Source organism: Lissotriton vulgaris, chromosome 1_1 (genome assembly GCF_964263255.1).
Source record: "Lissotriton vulgaris chromosome 1_1, aLisVul1.2, whole genome shotgun sequence".
Taxonomy (NCBI): Eukaryota; Metazoa; Chordata; class Amphibia; order Caudata; family Salamandridae; genus Lissotriton; species Lissotriton vulgaris.
Genome location: NC_141685.1, coordinates 1,462,384,540 through 1,462,409,566, shown reverse-complemented (window position 1 = coordinate 1,462,409,566; position 25,027 = coordinate 1,462,384,540). Strand labels below are relative to the sequence as shown.

At 44.0% G+C, this 25,027-nt stretch overlaps 1 protein-coding gene across 1 annotated transcript in view; it reads right to left on the bottom strand.

Moving 5' to 3' along the window:
- ZBED4 (zinc finger BED-type containing 4) overlaps positions 1 to 25,027 on the bottom strand; it is a 105,087-nt gene that overhangs the window by 11,917 nt on the left and 68,143 nt on the right. Inside the window, exon 2 of the mRNA XM_086967307.1 lies at positions 9,340 to 9,414. The gene's annotated coding sequence lies outside the window, so the exon portion shown is untranslated. The remainder of the gene's footprint in view (positions 1 to 9,339; positions 9,415 to 25,027) is intronic.

Genomic DNA, 25,027 nt, shown 5'->3' with positions numbered 1-25,027 from the left:
TGTTGATATGAGGGGGCCATAAGATCTAGCCAGGCTGATGCTATGCAAATTCTTAATGCGGCCATCGAGATAAAAATCAATTCATGACCGATATTCTGGTTGGTACGATTTGTTACGCCCAGGACAACTGTTTGATCAGGTAGGGTAACCACTATTTTGAGAACCAATGAGAGGAAATGTTAAATTTTTGACTTAAGAGAAGTTAAACAGGGACAGGATGAAAAAATGGGTATACAGTCCACATTTTGTAAATTACATCGAAAGCAGCATGTGCCTCTCCCACTGCCCCATTTGGAGATTCTGTCCGGAGTATAATACATAAAGAAACATATTTTATAAAATTGTGTTTGTAGTTTCGTTGACATAAGTACAGTTTGCGATAGCCCATATACATAATCAAATTCTTCTGTGGAAATGGTGATTTTACTTTGCCATTTCTGAGTGATTTTCTGCATATCATACATAAAATGCATCAATAATAACTGATATAACCCCCAATCCTGAATTTTTCCTGAGAGTGGCTGAGAATCTCGGCTATGGCGTTTTTAATCAGGGTGCCCTCTCCCCTTGTACGTCTTGACAGAAAATCTCTTATTTGGAGATATTTGAAGAAGTCTCTCCATTCCAAATGGTACTTATCTTTCAAAAATTCAAAAGAATATAGCCCCTCTGAGGAAAAAAAACATCCTATATGAGTGATTCCGGCTGTATTCCACCTATGGATGCAGGTATCTTTAAATATTTCTGGTAGGGAGGGATTATTTTATATGGGTGTGTACAAAGATAAACGTCCCAAACCTATCATTTCCTCACAGATATCCAAACCTTAAATGCTCCTATGAGTGTTTTTAATCTCACTTTTTTATGATAACTATCGAAGAGATATCTCCAAAGATAGCCAGTGCTTCTATCGCCCAGTATTATTTGATGGATTGAAGGGGCGTCATTATCCACAGCTGTCCCTGTCCCGTCAAGATGAAAGAGCGCATTATTATATAACAAAACTGTTGCGCAATAATATACCTTAAGATTTGGCAGGGCTAATCCTCCTCTTTCTTTGGGAAGTGTCAGCAGTTTATAGGCGCGGCGGGGCTGTGTGTACGACCAGACAAAGTTCGTGAAAATACGCTCCATTCTTTTAAACCACTGGTCTGAAATTTCCAGATTAATGGCTCTAAATATGTACAAGAGTTTTGGAAAGTAGACCATTATTAATGCATTCACCCGTCCGATCAAAGAGATGTAAATTATTGATACGGCGGAGATCTTTTTGCATTTTATTTAGTGAGGGTTTTAGGTTCAGGTCGACTAGGTTCCCTAATTCAGATGTAATAGTGACCCCCTAGATAAGTAGCTGATTCTGTTATGCGTGGATCTGTCATTGATAATTATTTGGGTTTTCCCTTGGTTCAGAGCATACCCTGAAACTTTCCCAAATCTTACAGCCTCCAACTCAATGATAGGCATAGCCAAGTTTGGATTAGCAGTGACAATGGCGATATGATCGGCATATGCAAGAGTCTTTGTTGAATATCCATGTGTCGAGATAGCCGTTATATTCCTATTGCATTCCAATCTCCTCATAAACGGATCAATGTAAATAGCGAACAGCAGCGGGAAACACTGACATCCCTGCCTAGTTCCTCTGGAGATTTTTAGTTCTTGAGAGATGCAGCCGTTGACCATCACCATAGCCCGAGGACTAATGTAGAGTTTTTGAATTGCCTGTAAGAAAACCTGCTTGAATCCAATATTACCTGCCAGAGGAATGACCAGGAGACACTGTCAAAAGCTTTCTCGGCGTCGAGTAGTATTAACGCCATCAGGTCTCCTGTCACCTGGGTATGGTCAAATAAGCTGATTACCCTCCGTGTGTGATTAGTAGTGTCTCTCCCGGGGATAAAGCCATGTTGAAATTTAGATATAACTTTATGAATAATTAATGAGATACGATTAGCAAGCAGTTTAGTGTAAATTTTGGAGTCTGCGCTTATTAACATAATGGGAAGATAAGAGCCCAACTGGTCCGGGGGTTTATTTTTCCTGGGGAATATAACAATTTTTGCCCTTGACCAGGAGTTGGGGGGTTGTCCTCCTCTAAATAAATGTAGGCATAAGTTCAGTTGGGTTGCTCGAGGGCGATTGTATTGCTGGTCTACGGTGTGTGGGGGTGGTGGAGTGGGTGCTTAGGGGAGGGTTGTGTAGTGTTGAGAGGTTGGTAAGGATAAGATTCATGCCTTGTATTATAATGTTGATTTGGTTTTCGATGTGGGTGAGGCGGCAATGTGTCTCTTTCTGAGTGGGGGGGGGTGTTGCTTCGAGGTGGGGTCTCTTTGGCGGGGAGAAGAGATGATAGAGTTGTGTTGTCTTTTGGTGTTAATTAGGTAGTCTGATTGGGTTGTGTTCTGGGGAGGAGGGAGGGGGGGGATAGGTTGTGGTAGTCAGTTATTCTTGAGAGGCAGTAGAGATCGGGGCTTGGGGGACTTATGGCTAGTCTTGCGGTCACCTAGTGCTGCTTGGGGGGTGTTCAGTATCAGGGGTAGTTCTGGAGGATGTGCTGGGGCGGTTGGAGGGGCTGTGTCTTTGGTTTCGGGGGATTGGGGAGGGTTAAGGGTTGCACATGGGTGACTGTGTTCCCGGGGGGTGGTGTCTGGAGGGTGTTCAGTGTTGGGGGCTGGTGGCCCTGATGGGCATCAAGCGCGACAGAGTTAGTGTGTAGAGAGGGGAATAGGAGATCACAAGTCTCAAGATTGGCATTGTTGGCTTGGATCAAGACTGTGCCGTTGGATTATATGGTCACCGATGTGATCCAGTAGTGGGGCAGGTGATTAGGGGAGTAGAATGAGAGCTTGCAGCTATGGGTCGTCTTAGTAGTTTTGGTGATTTGGCGTTCTCTCAGGGTGGATATCCAATAGCCTGGTCTAACTGTGTGGAAGATGAGGTCCATTTTTATTTGACCCTTCGAGGAACAGGGATAGACATCCGCAAAGAGGTATTCAGGGAATTGCCTGATCAGTTTGTGTTTGAGGGATTTTTTTGCATTAGGTGTGAGGCTGGAGGGCGGGGTGATAGAGAAGGAGTTTGGTCCATGTCGTTTTATGAGGGGAGAGGAGAGTTGGTTGTCGTGGTGGAAGTCATTGTGTCTGGGGTGTCCGAGTGAGTGATCCTTGTGGAGCTAGGTAAATCTAGTAGCCCGGTGGACGTGGCTGGAGTGACTTTGGGTTGGGTGTTTAACCGAGAGATCGTTCTATATGAGTGGGGATATATGTAGACAGGATGCGATCTTGGGAGACATGGGTGACAGGGAGTGGGCATGGAGATAACAGTGGCAGATGTGCTGTGCTGATCTGCTGCTCTCTTCCACCCAGCTTCTCGAATTCCCTGTTCTCTTCTCCCGTACTGATCTGCTGCTCTCTTCCACCGCCTCCTTCTCTAGCTCCCTGTTCTCTTCTCTTGTCCTGTGCCGCTCTGCTGTTCTCTTCCACCCGCCTCCTTCTTTAAATCCATGTTCTCTGCTCCTGTCCCGATCTGCTGTTCTCTTCGACCCCACCTCCTTCTATAACTCCCTGTTCACAACTCTTGCGCTGATCTTCTGCTCTCTTCCACCGCCTCCTTCTTTAACTCCCTGTTCTCTTCTGCTGTGCTGACCGGCTGCTCTATTCCATATACATCCTTCTCTAACCGCACACACACACATACATACAACCACGCACACACACACAACCACACAAACAGGCTCAATCTCACACACAACCCCCCACACACAACCCCACACCCAACCACAACCACACACCCAACCACAACCACAACCCCACACCCAACCACAACCACAACCCCACACCCAACCACAACCACAACCCCACACCCAACCACAACCACAACCCCCCACACACACACACACACAACCCCCCACACACACACACACACAACCCCCCCCACACACACACACACACACCACACAACCACACACACACACACCACACAACCACACACACACACACCACACAACCACACACACACACACCACACAACCACACACACACACACAACCCCACACCCAACCACAACCAACCACAACCACAACCCCACACCCAACCACAACCACAACCCCACACCCAACCACAACCACAACCCCACACCCAACCACAACCACAACCCCACACCCAACCACAACCACAACCCCACACCCAACCACAACCACAACCATACACAACCACACACACAACCATACACAACCACACACCCCACAACCACACACATCTATCTATCGCCCTCACTCTATCTATCGCCCTCACTCTATCTATCGCCCTCACTCTATCTATCGCCCTCACTCTATCTATCGCCCTCACTCTATCTATCGCCCTCACTCTATCTATCGCCCTCACTCTATCTATCGCCCTCACTCTATCTATCGCCCTCACTCTATCTATCGCCCTCACTCTATCTATCGCCCTCACTCTATCTATCGCCCTCACTCTATCTATCGCCCTCACTCTATCGCCCTCACTCTATCGCCCTCACTCTATCGCCCTCACTCTATCGCCCTCACTCTATCGCCCTCACTCTATCGCCCTCACTCTATCGCCCTCACTCTATCGCCCTCACTCTATCGCCCTCACTCTATCGCCCTCACTCTATCGCCCTCACTCTATCGCCCTCACTCTATCGCCCTCACTCTATCGCCCTCACTCTATCGCCCTCACTCTATCGCCCTCACTCTATCGCCCTCACTCTATCGCCCTCACTCTATCGCCCTCACTCTATCGCCCTCACTCTATCGCCCTCACTCTATCGCCCTCACTCTATCGCCCTCACTCTATCGCCCTCACTCTATCGCCCTCACTCTATCGCCCTCACTCTATCGCCCTCACTCTATCGCCCTCACTCTATCGCCCTCACTCTATCGCCCTCACTCTATCGCCCTCACTCTATCGCCCTCACTCTATCGCCCTCACTCTATCGCCCTCACTCTATCGCCCTCACTCTATCGCCCTCACTCTATCGCCCTCACTCTATCGCCCTCACTCTATCGCCCTCACTCTATCGCCCTCACTCTATCGCCCTCACTCTATCGCCCTCACTCTATCGCCCTCACTCTATCGCCCTCACTCTATCGCCCTCACTCTATCGCCCTCACTCTATCGCCCTCACTCTATCGCTACAGCATCACTCGTCGCCGCCACAGCATCACTCGTCGCCGCCACAGCATCACTCGTCGCCGCTACAGCATCACTCGTCGCCGCTACAGCATCAATCTGTGCAACCATTCAACAACTGGTTCAAATACGTTCCCTCAATGTTTCAAGCTTTATTTTATTACAAATGTCACAAAAATATATGTTAATATTTCACTTCTGTTCTTGGATTTTCGTCACAATAAAATACACTGAACATAATATTTACAAAAGTTTAAGCTACTGCCATTATAAAATTACAATAACTTATGCTATAGGTGTCACATTTGCAAAAGTTAAAAGTATTGGCATTGTAAATGACAAAGCTATTAATTTCACTATTTTCAAAACCAACACAAATAAAAAATGTGTAATTTACAATACCAATAGCTCAAAATTTCGTAATGCAAGACCCATTGCATTGCAAATGCTTGTTGTATAAATGTGTTCAGTAGTTTTGGAGAAATTAATTAAACTTTTTTTTATATATATCATGCAGCGGAGCATCTGCAGAGCCAACAGATCTCAAACTGATTGACTGCAACCACCTCAACAAGGAAGTGGTGGAAGCCATCTTAGGACTCAGGACTTAGTCAACAGTCCTAAAAAATGGACAATAATGGGGGCAGGGTAGGGATCCCCTGATCCCCTAGGCCTGGTGGAGGGGTCGAAGAAGGACCAAGCCTGGGGAGACTATTTTTTATTTTATTATTTGCCACAGATATGCAGAGGCTCTGCAAATCAGCGGAAAAAAAGCGTGCAGAGTGGGCCAGGGTCTATGGGGACAATACATGTTTCTTTAGTGGGGGACGGGCATGTGGCCCAATCCTCAGCAGTTTTCATCCACAGGGACCTTATCGGTCAGGACCCAAAGTATGTCTTTTGGGATGGGGCAGCCCCCCCCCCCCCCCCCCGAGGCCGTTGTCAGGCAGGGCCAGCATAGTCGGGCGATGTGTGGGCTCCAAGGAGCCGTGAGACTGTGATGCAGAGTCCATAGCAAAGGCTGCTGACGCTGCTAAGGGATGCAAGGGACTGCGCCTACAATGCATCACGCAGCGGCAGGTCTGAGGAGGCTGCAAAGCGAGTCATTGAGATGGGGAAGATCCACACAGCAGTGACGATGCTTCGGTTCTGCTCTAGGTTGGGCCGTGCAGCAGTAGCAATGCGTTGGTCCTGCTGGGTCCACAGAGGCCCACTTGCATGGATCCAGGAAGGAGGGGACACCACTTGACATTGTGTGTGTCTGAAAAGTTTCAGCGCTCTGCCCATCATCTCGTTTTTTCCCACCTTAGGGGCGACATGAATAAACAAGCACAGCGAGAGGGCAGGGAAGCAAGCGCAGCGAGGGGGCAGGGAAGCAAGCACAGCCAGGGGGCAGGAAAGCAAGCACAGCCAGGGGGCAGGAAAGCAAGCACAGCCAGGGGGCAGGGAAGCAAGCACAGCCAGGGGGCAGGGAAGCAAGCACAGCCAGGGGGCAGGGAAGCAAGCACAGCCAGGGGGCAGGGAAGCAAGCACAGCCAGGGGGCAGGGAAGCAAGCACAGCCAGGGGGCAGGGAAGCAAGCACAGCCAGGGGGCAGGGAAGCAAGCACAGCCAGGGGGCAGGGAAGCAAGCACAGCCAGGGGGCAGGGAAGCAAGCACAGCCAGGGGGCAGGGAAGCAAGCACAGCCAGGGGGCAGGGAAGAAAGCACAGCCAGGGGGCAGGGAAGCAAGCACAGCCAGGGGGCAGGGAAGCAAGCACAGCCAGGGGGCAGGGAAGCAAGCACACTAGTCACTAATAGGTTTCAAAAGAGATCCTGGGCTGCACAATTTTGAGATCAAGTATTTGTGCAACAACTGGCCGGAGATCCCTTCTGGAATACTGGGAGAGGTCATGAACCCTCTGCCTACTCAGAAACGCAGATAAGGAGCAAGATTAAACTTTCAAGCAGGATGAAACAGAAAGCATGATGATCAACCCATAACCAGTGCTGCTGCCACAGCCAGAGTTAAAAAACCGTAAAGAATGTCGCTACGACGCTTGGACAGAAAACTGACACCTACTGCAAGTCTGCAACTTTGGATCAACTGGCCTGAAGTGCCAGGGTCTCTCGTGAGCAAAAAGCATACCGGGCTCCTGTTATTTAATAATTAAATCGCGCACCGGGCGGAGAAGAGCTGCGGCAGAGGGAAGGGGGGGGGGGGAGGGGAGGGAGGCGAAACGAGAGCGCAGCCAGAGTTAAAAAACCGTAAAGAATGTCGCTACAACGCTTGGACAGAAAACTGGCACCTACTGCAAGTCTGCAACTTTGGATCAACTGGCCTGAAGTGCCAGGGTCTCTCGTGAGCAAAAAGCATACCGGGCTCCTGTTATTTAATAATTAAATCGCGCACCGGGCGGAGAAGAGCTGCGGCAGAGGGAAGGGGGGGAGGGGAGGGAGGCGAAGCGAGAGCGCAGCCAGAGTTAAAAAAACGTAAAGAATGTCGCTACAACGCTTGGACAGAAAACTGACACCTACTGCAAGTCTGCAACTTTGGATCAACTGACCTGCAGTGCCAGGGTCTCTCGGGAGCAAAAAGCATACCGGGCTCCTGTTATTTAGTAATTAAAATTGCGCACCGGGCGGAGAAGCTTCCAGCCAATGTAAGGCAGAGGTGCAGCAGCCCCCACCCCCCAGTCTGCACACCAACCACTGGTCCCAAACAGGATTGAACCGCTTCTAACAAAGGGTAGAAACTTGAGAACAAGAATTTACAAGTGGGGCCGGAGACACAGACAGCGGGGGGGCGGGGGGGGGGGGGGGGGAACGGGCACACTGACAGCTGGAGGGGGGGCGGGAACGGGCACACGGACAGCAGGAGGGGAGCACTCACCTGGACTTCTTCCGGCAGCGGTCGGCCTGGAGGAATGACAAAAAAAACCTCTGGAGAAAAAAAAAAAAACAACCGCCCACCGCCGCATGACGTTGTAAAAGGGGCGGAGAGGGAAAAAAATCAGCGGAACGCCCACCAATCTGCTCAGACAATTACGGACAGATCTCTCTTCCAATGGCTAGCCTCCATTTATGGAGCTAGCCAATGGAAGAGAGGCGGGTGAAAGCCCCGTACTGATCAACAAAAGATTTCACCTGTGCGAACACTGCTGTGCAGTGGACGCCAGGCGAAACCTAAAAAGGAAGGTTTGGTCCTGGCAAATGGTTTATTTTGTCAGGTTAAAATGGCAGTTTAAAACTGCACCCAACAGGCTGCAGTGGCAGACCTGAGATATTTTTAAAGTTCTAATTAAGTGGGTATCCCAATCAGTGCTGCAGGCCCACTAGCTGCATTTATTTTACAGGCCCTGGGAACAGGTAGTACGACTTCACTAGGAACTTGCATGCATATTATAGATGCCAATCTGGTATAAGCCAATTCCACCATGTTTGAAGGAGAGACCACAAGCAGTTTAATACTGGTTAGCAGTGGTAAAGTGGACAGAGCCCTAACAGCAGCAAAAACGAAGTCAGCATAACAGGAGGATCAAAGGCAAAGGGTTATGGAGAATGCCACGCCAAGGATGCCAGGTCTAACAATCAGCATGTCACTGTTTATGCTCCATCATAATTACTTAACCCCATTGGGACCAGGAATGGTCTTGGTAAAAAAAAAACACCAAATTCTGGGAGAAAACAAAGCAACACATTTGAGGAGTTTAATAATGAGGCATGAATACATCTCCCACAAACATCCATCAGCACTACTCACAGGCAATGAGAAGACAACGCTTTGGATTGCCCCTCACCTGCCAATCGTAGGTATCACAGGACAGACATAGGGTTGCAATTGTCTGGCCAATCCTACACGTTGTCTCACAGAATATGGAGATATGCATGGGGAGGTCTAGTGTGACAAGTACACTGACCTGGGAGAAATAACAAGAATAGTTCTATGCATGTCATAAGGCGCCCACATTTAATATATGGGATCCAATAAATATCCATTTCGTTTTTTTATTCCTGTATTGGAATTTATTATATTTTTCAGGGCACACTCTCAGGCTACTTGCTGAACTATATTTAATATATAAAATAACCTTGTTTTTCTGTATATTCAATGGACTCGATCCCATGCAGTACTGTAACAATATGCAGTTTGGCAAAAAAGAATCTACTTCAATTAGAAATAAATGTGTTTTTTTTAATACGTACCCCTCAAATTTACTGTGTTCTGCAGGCTTCATTCTGGATAGGATACTTGAAGATAAAGTGCCAAATCAGGTGAAACTGAAAGAAATGCAATAGCAACTCTTTAGAATGTGGCTTTTATGCATATGGCAAAAACTATGAAGTCTACAAATGTTACCCATACTCTTTCCAAAAGGCCAACAGAGGCACAAAAGAACGACTACAAAGAGAAAAGATTTGACCGGTCTTCCAAAATTTAAACAGGCCATGTTCGTTCACATTTAACATGTTACCATATCGATGGAACCATTTCAAATTTGCATTTCGGGTAGAAACGAATAAACACATTTTAATGAATGTGGGATTCGTTTTGTCTATGTAGACCCCATTTGCATTACACTGCGATACCTTTTTTGCAGGTAGGTATAGCAACAGTAGCAGAGTTTATACTTCACTCTGTGACGTATATACATTTTTCTTGATCTCTACAGAAGTATTAAAAGATATGTAAAGCTTGTGTATGCATCCTATGTGAGGCATGTTAATGTCTATGTTAGCAGTATTACAACATTTAAAATTAAAAACCTACTGTCATGAACAAACCTGGATCATATGTACGGTTCTGGTGCAGCAGCACAAGAATCAGTTTAACTACAGTTGGCCCTAACCACAAAAGTGTTTACCTGCGGCAATCTCCACCTATCTACACCAAGGAAGCATTTTCATGAATGGAGTTCATTTCCATGTGGACATCTCAATCTAGATTAAAACTTGCAACTCTCCAACCCCCTCAAATAAGGGGGTGGAGGAGCCTACTAACAAATGTACGGCTGAAAATTACTAGAAGCAACTTTCTGGCAGTTTGTGGAGAATGAACAGTTCGGGAGGAGGTATTTCTATAAAAGTAAAAATAATGGAGAAAATTTGGAAACTTAAAATCTCGAAATAAATGTATAAATTACATTTTAAAATACACAAAATCATGCTTCCCTAAGCCACTTCATCTACTACTATCACATTAACAAGGCAACACACCTTAAAAACCTACACTATTTGAAATAATGTTACCTATTTATTTTTTAATAAATTAAATTCAAATTTTTCTCCCCCACCCTTTCATTGTCAGTTGTTTTGTTTGTGATACAAGCTCGGTTGTGAGATATCGTTTATATTAAAATTTCTAAAGAAGGTTTTATTTAAGTTACCATTTAAATTAAAATGTACACGTTAAACAATGTTACTATTTGAATTATAATAAAATATATTTTATTTAAACCCATTCTTGTATTTTAAATAAGAGTTTAATTAATTTTTATTTTATTTTATATTGTTCACAGATTATTTCATTGCTTCCGTTTTTGCTGGAAGGGTGTTGCAGTACCAGTAGTTTGCCTTGTTTGGTGCTTTATTTACTTCAAGGCTTGGCTGCAGTACATTTAAGCCTGTTTTTCCATTAAAAGTACAGATGCTGATGTAAATGCGTATTTGGTGATTAAAAACGGTGTTATTCTTTTGTGGGTGTGCTCAGTTTTGGCAGGTCACCTTCTAACCCAGTGCTACCCTTAAACTCCACATATTTGAATACTTATTCTGGATTTCCCCACCACTCCTCATTCTCCCTTCCACATCTACTACTAAAATATGTAATGTACCTATTTGTGTGGAGGTGTCTGCCACCTGGGTGGAGATCTTCGTACAGAAAAGATAGGAGTGACGGAGTAGATCTCCAGCCAGATGTTTGTGAATTGTAGTTGGAGTTCACAAATAGTACTACACTATGCACTCAAAAATAGTATTCACGACTAGGGCCTTATATCTGCAGCAAATGCCTTAGCCTACACAATCCAAAACTTACCCCAAGCAGCAGGCTTTCCCACATGTTTGGGATTACACAGATAACAGAGACCTGATAGCCATAAGATATCAATGTTCGAAGTATTTCCAAAACTGGCATGGGTTTGCTCGAGTTCCAGTATATAGGAGATTTGGACTGGCAGGTCAGGCCGAACCCATGCGAGCAGGACCAAATCGGATTTGTATATGGCTCATCTCCGTCTTGGTGGCACAGGGAACAAAGCAAACCATGGACTAGAAGTGGCCTTATCTAATTACAAGTGGCTGAGATTACTTCAGCATTTACCGATCACCTTTTCATTACTAAAAGTATTTTTAGGACAGGTATGTGGCCAGCGTTCAATAAATGACTAGCTTGCAATTTCTCAACTAGGTAGGTGTAACATAAGAAAATGGATCACTACCAATTATTTTTTAATAGTTGCACACTCTATAGAACAAATCATCAGTAGTTGGGTGTGTCGTTGTGGCCTCTTGATATATACATACATACATACATACATATATATATATATATATCAACAAAACTCCACACAGCAAGAGTTCCACAGCACCACGGAGCAAGAATCCACAGGTAATTGACCAACAAAGTGCTTTATTAGTACATCATTGTGCGAAGCATGTATGGTCAATGCGTTTCGGATCCTACCTTCAAATGGAGCATAGAGTTCTGCTATCTAGAACGTCTATTTAAAGTGAACATGTGCATTTATATCCCTTTGTCTGTTTCAATTATTTACAACATACTCAACTGCTGACCCTCATCTTGTACAGAGACATGGCAGCTTGCGGCTGCCATTTTTACTCATGTTTCTATTGGTAAAGTACCATTGTTGCAAGGCAATAAGAAACAAAATTACATAAATTCATAGTCGCTCTTGAGAGGAGATAAACATTTTTGTGCAAAATTATGCAATAGTTCTTTCTAGCAGGAGTCGTCGAGGAGAAAAGTGCAATTTATAAGAGACATTGAAAACGAGCATTTGTATTGTGCGAGTTCAATAACTTAAATATCTGTGTGTGTATATATATATATATATATATATATATATATATATATATATATATAACCTACTGGCGGTCGCCAGTAGGTAGTTATAGTTAGGATTTTTTTCAATGTTAAATCTCAAAATTCTATTTGGAATAACTTTAGCGCCGGTTGACGAATCTGCCTCAAAATTTCCTCAAAATGGCCTCGCGGCGTTCCGGTCCTTCCCTGAAAGTTTGGGGGGGATTCGTCAAGCGGGGGCCGAGATAAAAGGGGGGTCCCAAAACGCGTTTTCCCCATGTTAATTTCCATAGGGCGGTCGATTTCACTTTTAGCCCGAACGGCTGAATGGATTTCCACCAAACTTGGCAAAATTGTAGGGACTGGTAGCCCGATGTGCCTTTGCTATGTCTCAAGATATGTGCTCCAGTGGATTTTGAGTAATTAAGGTTCAAAAAAATATATATATCTATAGCCGCGCTCCGGTACGCGCACCGGTACGCGCACCGGGCGCTTACCGCGACTTGCGCGCAGAAAGCTGATTGGCTCTGGGGTGTCTGTAAACATTCTAAACAGTCCGGAGTGGCCGCCATCTTGTGTCTCGGTAGGATCGAGACACGAGAGGTGGCCAAAACAAAGAGGGAAATGACCATAAGGGGGCAGAGTAGACCCCCCTTGACCCCCTAGGTTTGATGTGGGGGCCATAAAAGGGCCCCGCGGAGCAAAAAAAAAAATAAAAAAATGTTTTGATTTTCGCGGGGTGAGCGCCCGGTACGCGCACCGGTAAGCGTACCGGGGAGCGTACCATGGGGAAAAAGAATGACAGTTTTAAAAGTAGCTGTTTAAAAAAAAAATGTTTTTTTTTTTTTTTTATACATACACATACATATATATAAATGCATATGCATATATATATATATGCATATATGTGTGCGTGTAGAGAGAGGTGTAGAGGTAGAGAGGTAGAGCGGTAGAGAGGTAGAGATTAGTAGAGAGAGAAGAAGAGAGAGGTAGAGAGTGAGTAATAGAGAGTAGAGAGTGAGTAGTAGAGAGTAGTAGAGAGCAGTAGAGAGAGTAGCAGAGAGTGAGTAGTAGAGAGTAGTAGAGTGAATAGTAGAGAGTAGTAAAAGTAATTTACAATCGTTCGGAATATCGGTGTTTGGGCAGATATGATCCAGGGACCCCCAGTATGCAAGGGGAATTAGTCCCCCCTCTACAAATGCGCCAGTGGCCTGCATTGCAGAGAGGTGTAACAAGGGTGTGGCCTCATTACACTTCTCTGCAATGCAGCTCCCTCGCGCATACTGGAGGCTCCTGGTGGACCAGTTGACCCCAGGGACCCCCAGTATGCAAGGGGAATTAGTTCCCCCTCTGCAAACGCGGCAGTGGGCTGCGTTGCAGAGAGGTGTAACAAGGGGCATAGTCTCATTACACCTCTGCAATGCAGCCCCTGGCGCATACTGGAGGTTCCAGGTGGGCTAATTGGCCCCCAGGGGCCCCCAGTATGCAAGGGGAATTAGTTCCCCCTCTTCAAACATGCACGGGGGCTGCGTTGCAGAGAGGTGTAAAAAGGGTTGTGGCTTCATTACACCTCTCTGCAATGCAGTCCCCTGGCGCATACTGGAGATTCCTGGTGGGCTTTCAGGTCTTATATAGTTAGGAATTAGCATTAAAAAAACCTTTGAAATTCACTGAAAAAACCATAGGTTTCACACCAGTTATAGTTAGGAATTAGCATTTAAAAAACCTTTGAAATTCACTGAAAAAACCATAGGTTTCACACCAGTTATAGTTAGGAATTAGCATTTAAAAAACCTATTAAATTCACTGACAAAACCATAGATTTCACACCATTTATAGTTAGCTGGAAATTTTACTGACATAAAACCATTGAAATTCCCACGTTATAGTTAGTTGGACTCACTATAACTTGCGCGCCTGTAATGCACTGCTGATGACGTCACATATTACATCACTCATGACATGGTCAGTGACATCACTCATGACATCACTGATGACACCATCCTTGTGACAGAGTGACAGACCTAATTTCAGTGTAATGTAACGCTTGAAACACATATTCAAAAATAGAAACAAACATTTTCAAAAAAATGGAGATACCCAAACCAGTAACAACAACCAATTCGGTAATTCCACCATCTATATACACATCCACTCATTCACCAACAGTTCTATATAGTCACTCATATATATACTCACTCATCATATGTAGTGATACACCTATACATCCTGTTACACATCAGCAGTCATCCAAAAGTTACTCACACACATACTCACACATGCAAATAAACTATTGAACATCCATTTATTTGCATATACATTTATACACACACTACCACCTTACTTCTAAGGAAACTTACCCATACTTACTCTCTTAAACAATCACTTATAGAAACACATAGTTATTTAAACAGGAACTTCTACAATCTCTCACTATATATACTATACTCACTTATATACATCAATACTCACATATACTAGATTAAAACATATGTCGTTACTAATGAAGACACTAGTGAGACAGTCATTCACTCACTAACACACACATATACACACTCATCCACCCATACAGTCCTGCACATATGCAGTCTTCAAAACACATACAAACAGTGAGTCAGTCACCAACCCCTGCAGCCACTTATACACAAAGAGAAACACTGATACAAACATTTAAATATTTAAACAATACTCGCTAATATATGTATTCACTAAGATACACGTAATAAGCCAGTTACCCAACCAATTTTTTTTTAAAAAAACATCCATTTACACACTTATTTAAACATTTATTCTTCCATCGACCTTTACAAATACATATATAAAACAAATTTATTTTTCAGAAAGACACACATTCACTGGATGGTGTCATCAGTGATGTCATGAGTGATGTCACTGACCATGTCATGAGTGATGTAATATGTGACGTCATCAGCAGTGCATTACAGGTGCGCAAGTTATAGTGAGTCCAACTAACTATAACGTGGGAATTTCAATGGTTTTATGTCAGTAAAATTTCCAGCTAACTATAAATGGTGTGAAATCTATGGTTTTGTCAGTGAATTTAATAGGTTTTTTAAATGCTAATTCCTAACTATAACTGGTGTGAAACCTATGGTTTTTTCAGTGAATATATATATACATATACCATAACAATGCAGAAGCAGCACCATTATGTTTTGAATTCACAAAGAGGGAGTCAGGTTTATACGAGATACGGTTTCTCTCCCTTTTGGAAGCCCAGAGAAACAAATTTTAGGAAAATATCAAATTTTAGAATAAAAAATTGGATAGGAAAGGATAAGAGCCTCTGAATGGCACACCTACTGGAAATTAGTTGGTATCTTCAGGTAGACATTCTAGTTATGTGATCATAAAATTGGCGTTTTAAATTTGAAAATCGCCTTGCTTGATCTGTAGTCACTATAAACTTAGGATTGTTGACATCATTTCTTGCAGTTTGAAAACTGTGCTGGATTCAATATTGGCAGAAGGGAAAACTTACAGACTTAAGGCTGACAATTTAGCAGTATATTAACCTCTGCACACTAAATGTGCTAACAGTTTGCATGCAACCTTAAAATGGGTTTATCGTCGTCGAAAGGCGACTCAACATTTCTTCAAATCTATGTAAACAATACAGCCCTTACTAGGAATTCGAACATTGGAATGTTGGGTGCTCCATTAAAAACAATGGAGTGCTCCGGACTTCTGATGGCGGTAGAAGCCAGGAGTATCAACATTCCAATGTTTAACAAAGGCCTTATGTAGCAGACGGGATTTCAGTCCCCTTGGGCTCTGTGAGACCTTTGTTTTATTTGTTAGAACATTATGCCCTCTAGTGGCAAATGTTCTAATAGCCTTAGAGCCCTTTGTAGCAGGCTCTACGGCCCGTTACTGGCCCGCTCCAGCGTTAAAGGCCTGAGCAGAAGGAGAGGGCCTTCAAAGCTGGAGCAGGCCTTAAATGGCTGGTAGAGCCGGATATGAAAGACTAAGGTTATATTAAAACACCATCATGTTAATCTCATAGCTTGAGCTACTTTGTGAGAACAACAGCTTAATCGTACGGGTTATGCCATCAACCCCACTAAAATGTCATGATTAACCATATCCTAATTAAATGAATTGAAAAAACACCCATGTTAATAATGGAGTTAAGGATCTGGATCAAACTTTGAAAACCACAGATATACGCCAATTATGGTTTCCAAAACACATCCCATTTAACATGGCGAATATATACTCAAAACTCTGATTTGCCAAAGGCACAGAAAAAAAGGTTCATGGTGGGAGGTATGATTCATGCAGGAGTTCTGAGAGTTGGAAACAGTAATTTCCGAATTGTAAATCGTTAAGATGTTTGAAACAACGCCTAAAGGGGAGGGTGTACTCCAATTTCCTGGGCTGGGTCTAGAGCTTTCCAGAGTGCTTTAGTGATAGACTGGAAATCCCAAGAGGGGCCCCTCATGTTAGATGTAAGGAAGGGGTCAAGAAAAGGACAGGGGCAAAGGGAGCAGCCCTGAGATCCGAGGAAAAAAAACAAACAAAAAAAGGTTTTGAACAAAGCATTGCAACTACAGCTTTTCTAACAAGTACTTTTTTTATTTTTATTTTTTATAAAACGTGTCTATTAGTTTGAGAAATTAGCATTACCAAAAACATGTTGGTGGCTGCAAAGGGTTAAATGTTGGAGCTATATCGATAATAAGACTAGTCAGTCTTAAAGCCAGGTTTGCAGGCTCTCATGAACCTAAATTTAAACACCCCAAAAAAAGGAAAACCCTCCCTGTGAACCCCAAAACAGAGTGTACAAACATATCTATCCATCCATCCATCCATCCAGTAGGTTGATAAAATTAGGACCCAGTTAAAACAGGAAAAGTAGTTTTTGTTTTGCTAATAACTTTGGTGCCGTTTGACAAATCTTTCTGAAATTTTCAAAACTAGTGAGCGCCTTAGTTCAGCTGCTGGGTGGAAAATTTGGGGATACTTCGTCAAGCGGGCCAAGGAAGGAGGGGGGTGTGTCACAAACACATTTTCCCCATGCAATTTCTCAAAGAATTTTCGACACAACTAAAGCCCGAAGCGGAATTATACCAAATTTGGCAGAAAGCTATCTCTTGGTCCAGAAAGTGCATGGGACTAATACATTCAGTAGTTTTGGAGTTATTTAAGAAAAAAGAAATATAGATATCCAAGAACGCGAATCCTCCGAGGATCACAAATCTTATGAGATTTAAATGGCTGCTAACACTTCAACCAGGAAATGTTGGCAGCCATCGTGGAGTTTTATTCGTTCAAGCCCAAGAAAAAAAAAAAGAGGAAAAAACGTAAGGGAGCAGGATAAGAATACCCTGACCCCTTAGGCATGGTGGTTGGGTCCCATAGGGATCCCGCTGGGGACAACATTTTTGATTTCCAGTACATTGCAGTGGATTTGTGACAAATTTGCCCCCCCAGGGGGTGGGGGTGTTGATTTTATAATGGAATGGGGGGTGCATGTGTTGCCCCAGGGCCTGGACGAGTTTCTGTGCTGTGAAATAGCTAGACTGGGGTTAATGCACACATTACTAACTTATGTTGCCTCTTTGTTCGTTCAACTCTCTTCTGATCACATCCTTAATACTGTTTCCATTGCAACTGCCAAGGATTTGGGGCCCCCAAGCTCCTGCCAGTCCTTTGCCAGTCATGTGTGAACAACAGGGAGAAAGCAGACATTGGAGGTTGCCCAACAAGCAGACGCTGGCGAGGGACGATAAATAAGGAGGTGGGCCTGCATATAATCATACCATTCATGGTGCACTATCTTTTCCAACAGGTGAAATGTTCAATTTCGGAAATTTATGGTTTTGAGAACAGACTGCACCCATAAATCACCTATCCAGGTGATGGTATGCCAGCAGCTAGACATTTCAAGCTCAATAACAATAAATTACAGCATCATCTGTTCAACCCTTGCCCTACATTTGCTGGATTTTTCTCGCAATAAAGTGTCACAGTCTTTTGAAGGCCACTTTTAATTACTCTGAAATTATGGAAATGTCACACACAGCAACCAGAAACCATGGCAGCTATGTACAAATACATCTTAACACCTTGGCTGTGGGGCATATTCCCCTGCCGTGCTGGGGGGCGCGCACAGCGCCCCGGTGCTCATGATGAGCTCACATGAGCCAAGGTGGTCGTCAGCTCGTCATGACCACACCCGTTTCATTCGAACGCTCGCACAGCAGGGGAATTTGACCAGCGTGCGAGCGTTCCAACGGTCATGACGAGCTCAGCTCGTCATGAGCACACGAGAACCGTGGCTCATGACGAGTTGAGCTCGTCATGAGCGTGGGAGGGGTTAAGAGAGGGATTAGGCCTACTTACAGGAGTGCTGGTTGGTTCAGTTTGTAATATTTCATAAATGTCTTAAAAAACGAGCAACCATGAACCAGCTGTTTGCATGAGCATCCCCTCCCAAATTATAACCATCCATCAGACAACTAATAACATAGCTCAGAGAGTGAAATACTCTCTGTTTCGATGTGTCTGCAATGTAGATGGCAGGTACAAGCCCCAGCAGGAGAAGCGCAGCCTTTTATTGTTCTGGGGTGCACAACTCAAATACCTAGGATTTGTGTAAAAGTGAAATCCGTTATATTCAGGGCGCCTTCGGAAAGATTTTAATTATCGTTCAGTCCGGTGGTTGAGTGTTTGTTGGCATATTTGCAATGTACATTATACTTCCTTGAAAATCTAAGTTCATAAAGCCAAATGCCCAGAATCTCTAATTAGCTAACATTGCGGCAACGCTGCGTGAATATCAGTAATGCAGCATTGCAAAAATATATATTTTTTAAAAGGCGCAACAGCAGATTTAGCTTGTGTTGCACTGTGATGATGCCATTGGCAGTGCATGCATTAAAAAAAACAAGCAAGGCATTTTGTGACAGTGCAAAAACTACGGAACAGTGGCTTGTGTGACGTGTGCTCGAGGTAAATATTGCTTTACATAAAATTCCCTGGATGTTTGCCCTTTTATGCCCCCTTTGCGTGTTACAGAAGGGTTCGGTCACCGGGATACGTAGAATCCACAAGGCCAAGCCAGAAAGACGCATGCACACACCAAGCAAATTCACAACAACCAACAGCAAGATAGATTGGTCACAGAATTTTTTTTTCGTTAAACAAATCCTAATGTTTGTTAAAGCAGACAACACAAATAAGAACATGAAATCAAGGCATAAAGGCTGGTAGGGACTGGTTTAAATATATATAGGGCGCACTCTAAGGCATTTTTCCAACTAACCACCGTGAAGTAGTGCTTGGGTCTAAAAGAACAGTCCACGGCACTAGAAAGCAAACAGTTTGTGTGGTCTGACTGGACATCCTAAACATCCTTTGGCAGTGAGCACATACTCTGGGAGATAAGCAAGGTAGGAGAGAATCAGCAGTGTAACGCAAAATAACGCTTTGTGCAAGTTAGGAGAGAAGGCAGATTTGTAGGCTAGTTTTATGGTAAGGCCTGAAAAGTTTTGGAAACATTGAGCAGATTAGTTCAATAATTACATAGACGTTATAGTTAGGAAATAGAATGTAAAAAAAGTACATATTCACAAAAAGAAAGTTTATATGGACGTTATAGATCGGTTCAAAATTTACACACAAAACAATAGCAATTCAGCAGTTATAGTTCTACTTATCTTAAGAAACTATTACTCGTGCCCTAAGGTAAATATATCTCGCACCCTAGCCTTGCACTGCTAATTACCACACATATTACATCACTCATGACATCATTGGTAATATTGCTGCAAGATTTGCAGTGGAATTTTTGATGAGAAAACGGAGCATGACAGGCGCGCGAGTTATGGTTAAAGGGGGGTTGGAACAGATGGGTTCTTGGGATGCCATGAAAGGATTGGCGGACTGGTCTCAACATGGGGTGACTGGGCTGAAAACCTATATAGAGATGTGGTGCAACTGACCTTTGACGACATTGCCATAACCTTTGAAATACAGAGGCCAATTTCGATTACATCAGGCAGAGGTAACAACCAAACATGGACCTGTCCAAGGTGCAGAGAGCTGGGTGCCGAAATGCTCCATATGGTGTATCTTGTCCCTCGCTGGCTGAGTATTGGAGGGAGGTTGTGGAGCATATCAATGAGATTACCCAGAGGACAATACCATGTACCCGACTGGCATACCTTTTGGGGGGATTCCAGAGACCAAGGTAAAATCACTACCAGGTTTGTGGATTTGGCACTGGTTCTCGCGAAGTGGGAAATACCTATGAATTGGAAGGCAGCTAGAAGCCCTAAGTTAGGTAAATGACGGGAGGATCTCACAAAGTGTGAAACTGCAGTATTATTCAAGAAGGGGTTGAGAGTATTTGGACACGGCCAGATTGATAGAGCAAGGGCTCATATCAAAGAGACTTGCTCGGACGCAATCCTCTCATGTAACTTTTAATCCCGCATTAACTTTGTTTAGTGTAAATTAATATGCACAATATTACATTTACAAGAAAAAGCTTTCCTATGAGTCTTACTAACAAGTAAGTCGAGTGAAATTTCTAAGATGGCCGATACCTGAAAATCTTTAGTACGCATGTGTCTACTGCATCTACGTAGTATGATGTACTTTTGCTTGGAGGGAAATTATTGTGCTTGCGCAAATGCCAACAAAATGGCTGCTTTGAAACACATGCTCAGCATCTACTTTGCCGAAACTAAAACATGCTATTTTACTAATCCTAACGCTGGGAAAGTATTAATAAGTAAAGGGGTTAGAATAGAGATAGGTGGTATACAGTGAAACCATTTATTTTTGATTTTGACATTTGTCTTTTTGATTCTTTCAATAGTGCTTATTAAGGGCCTTTCTATTTGAACCATAGTCTGTTCCCTCCAGTCTACTGCACATGCGTAGTACAACCGAGCAGGAAGAAGAGATGTCATCTTGAACACGGTCCAAGATTGATAAGGGATACTTTTCCTGAGAAATGGAACAGTCCACTGACACAGATGTGACCCTGTGAACTTTTAGAACTTGTGACAATTATGATGTGAGTGCGGGTGGAAAATAAAGTTTGAATAAAGAATTAAGGGGATGGGTTTGTTAACCAAGGGCTAACTGAAAAGAGTGATATGTGAGCACATTGTGATGATCACCTCCCTAATTCTGTCCACTCAGAATTAGGAGTTTCTTGAATTTAAATATTTTTGGGAGGTACGCGAATATTGTAGGGTATAATTAAGGTAGTTCTTAGAGCATGGAGACCGGGATGCTGTCTGAGATAGAGAGAAGACGTCGATGCTGAATGCTGCAGAGAATGAGATGCTGTTGGAGTGAAGAGAGATACCGAAGAAGAATCAAATTATAGAACCATATATCTTAAGCTAATTAGTTTAGAAGAAGATCGCGGAAGAATCTCGAGAAGGAAGAGAGTGTTAGAGAGGGGTGCTACGCATGCGTCTGTGATAGAGAGGTCATTTGTCCTGTCCAGATTCCTGTCCTTAAGCCTTCGGGTGCCAGATCTTCCCTTGGGGACCCTTCCCAGCCCCTTCGCCAGGGAGTTGGTTTTCACACCATACTTGGTAATTAGGACTATATGTCTTGTTTATGTGCCTATGTCCTTTTCTCTCCATCATCTCCTTTCCAAGCATTGTCATTTGAATTCATTTGATAATTGATTTATTAAATCTTCCTTCCTATGAATAAACGGAGACTGTCCTGTGCTTTGTAAATGGTTCACATGACTATTTTAGATAAAGATTTAAAACACTTCCTGACTCTGATCATTGAAATTTTACAAGTAAGCTGTTTTATGTCATTTCACCATCAACAATTTCAACTAATACTCCATCGACCAGAGGAAATAACTTTTTAATCAGTGTCAGATTAGTTAGGAACCCGAAATAACTGATCTTGGTATGGTAAGAAATTAATAAAAACATAACCCCAGCGGTTTATTACCAGGTAGAGTGAATGTGTGTTTATGGGCCCAGGTGAGTATTTGGTATAAGAGTACCTGTTGCTGGTAAGCCACTGGATCAGTGTTCTGGTAGCAGAGATGTGGCTATTATTAACTAGTTTGGTGATTAGTATTGATTATTGATTCATGTTTAACAAAAAGAGTTTGCGTATTGTTTTAGGTTGTCCAGAATTCCCGGGAATTTGAATAACGGGTGGCGATAGAAACCACACTCCAGTGAGGTTACTCATCTTTTGGAATAGCACAGAGAAGCTATGTAGAGCTGGCAGTGTTAAATTAGGGACTAATTAATAATAACAGTGAGAGTGATTGATAGCAGAGAGTTCGCTGGTGAAACTTTGGTCTTATATCACCTAGTAGGGGTAACATCTAAGGAGTAGCTGGTTCTTCTGTGCTTGACTGAAGGGTGAACGGAAAGTTTTACTCTCAGTGTATGGAAAGTAAACGGAAGGTCTTACTCATAGATGAGCGAGCGAAAGATTTTACTTGCAGTAGAAAGAACTAATTATCCTTTGAATTAGTGGAACAGACAAAGTAGCGAATGTTTTTTTTGGGTTTTTTTTTTTTGGTGCAAGATATTTATTGAAGTTTGCCATTAATACATCATCAGTACATCATGTCTCATGTAGATTTTACGCAGTTAATCACCGTTTCGTACTGTTACACAGCTATTTAGCCGACAAACTTCCGGTCCGGCAGCAAATATTTGGCATGATGCAAAATGCAGTGAGGATACTATGACTTAATATGTGAAATCTTAATGTATAGTCACAATGTCACAATCAAGTTCAATGGTAATTGCCGATTCCAGGTTCCCAAGCTGATACCCTTCCCTCTCCGAGCACTGAACAATGTAAAGTCCCCACCAGACAAATCCTATCCCTTCGCCCATCTCTATACATTTCGCTCTATCTCATTCATCCATCTCCTCTTCATCTTCTGCGCTGTCGTCCTCTTCTTCCGGCAGTGATTCACATAAATCCCCCCTATATCTGTTCCATGCCTCCCACACCTTGTTCCACTTGTTGGGGTTCGCTCAGTTTATACACTGTGCGTTCAGTCAACATCAGTTTATCCATCGTCCTGCACCACAGTGCTAGAGTAGGTGTTTCTGCCACCCCCCCACCTCTGCGCCGTGTCGCGTTTGGCCACCATAGTCCCAATAGTGACCCACTGTTGTTGTCTGAGCGTCAAATCAGTCCCTTCCCAAATATTCAGCAAGCACATTCGTGGTTCCGGTGTTAAGGAAGTGTCAAGGGTCTGGGAAATGGTCCGCATGACTTGTTGCCAGTAACGCGTTATGGCCGGACAATCCCACAATGTATGCAGTAGTGTTCCTTCCTCCCCACACCCCCTAAGACAGTATGGGGTTTCCGCCCTGTGCATTTTATGAAGACAGGTCCTGGTGTAGTACACTCTGTGTAATATTTTCAGTTGTATGAGCCTAAACCGGGCCGAAAACCCTGCCTCCCTTGGTGACGCTAGTGCGGCATTCCAATCTGTCTCGTCCATGGCACCTAATTCAGTTTCCCATTTCTCTTTCAAGCGTTGTAAGGGGTCTGGTAGGTTGTTTAGTAACTTACGATATGTAAGTGAGGTAGCGCGTGTTTGCATGAAGTCCGTGAGAAGTCGGTCTTCTAAGGGTGAGGATTCTGGGACAGGGGACCCCGGCTCAAGTACTGCCATTAGTGCGTGTCTTATTTGGATGTATCTGTAGGTTTCAGTGGGGCCTAGTGCGTATTGTTGCTGCAATTGCGGGAAAGGGATCACACCTGCAGAGGTCCACAGGTCCCCCACCGTTGAGATTCCAATATTATCCCATTGGGTGAAACCTTTACTAGACCTAAGACAGCCTAATTGTTTAGTGTCCCAGAGTGAAGTTAGCTTGGTAATGACTCCCTTCCATTTTAGCCGTGTGAGCGCCTCATACCACAATGTTACTGTGTGTTTGGTTGGACCGAGCAATCGCTTTATAAGGCTTGGATTATACAGTGGGGCCAGCAAACTATGTGTTCCTAATTGCGCCCTATCTGCTAGATATGCCGGGTCGTTGTGTGGGGCGTGGATCCACTGATTAATTACTTTGAGCTGTGATGCCCAATAATAAAGTTGCATGTTTGGTAATGCTATCCCCCCGTCGTACCACCCACGATTGAGCTTAACATGTGCTATCCTGGGCGGACGTTCTCCCCACAACAAATCGGTCACTACTGCCGTGACTTTTCGCAAGTATGAAGGCGAGATCACATTGGGGTATTCTCCAGTACATATAAGAGGCGCGGGAGTGCCATCATCTTAAATAATGCTGCGCGCCCCAGCAGCGTGAGAGGCAAGGCTTTCCAGTGACGGACATCTGCCTTCAGGCGGGTGAGCGGGGGTGCCAGGTTCTGATCGTAAAATACACCTGCGTCACCGAGTACGTGTATGCCCAGATATTTAAAGGAGGTATCAGCCACTACCAACGGGCAATGTTCGGGGAGGAGAGGCACAAGACCTTTCAGTACGTAAATGACTGATTTTGTCCAATTGATCGTATATCCGGAGGTCAAACCATGCTTATCACAAAGTGCTAACAGTATCGGGACGTTCGCCTCTGGGTTAGATAGATAAACCAGCATATCAACAGCATATAAGGATACTCTATCTTCCCAGGCTTCACCCCACGTTATGCCCTTCAGCAGTGGCGTGGTCCTAATAACAGAAGCGAGCGGTTCTAATACCAGTGCAAATAGTAGAGGGGATAACGGACAGCCCTGACGTGTCCCTCGTGCCAGAGGGATCGCTCGGGAGATGTGGCCATTGGCTGCCACATGGGCAACCGGGTCCGTATACAGGAGCTTGATCCAGGAGAGAAATTTAGGACCAAA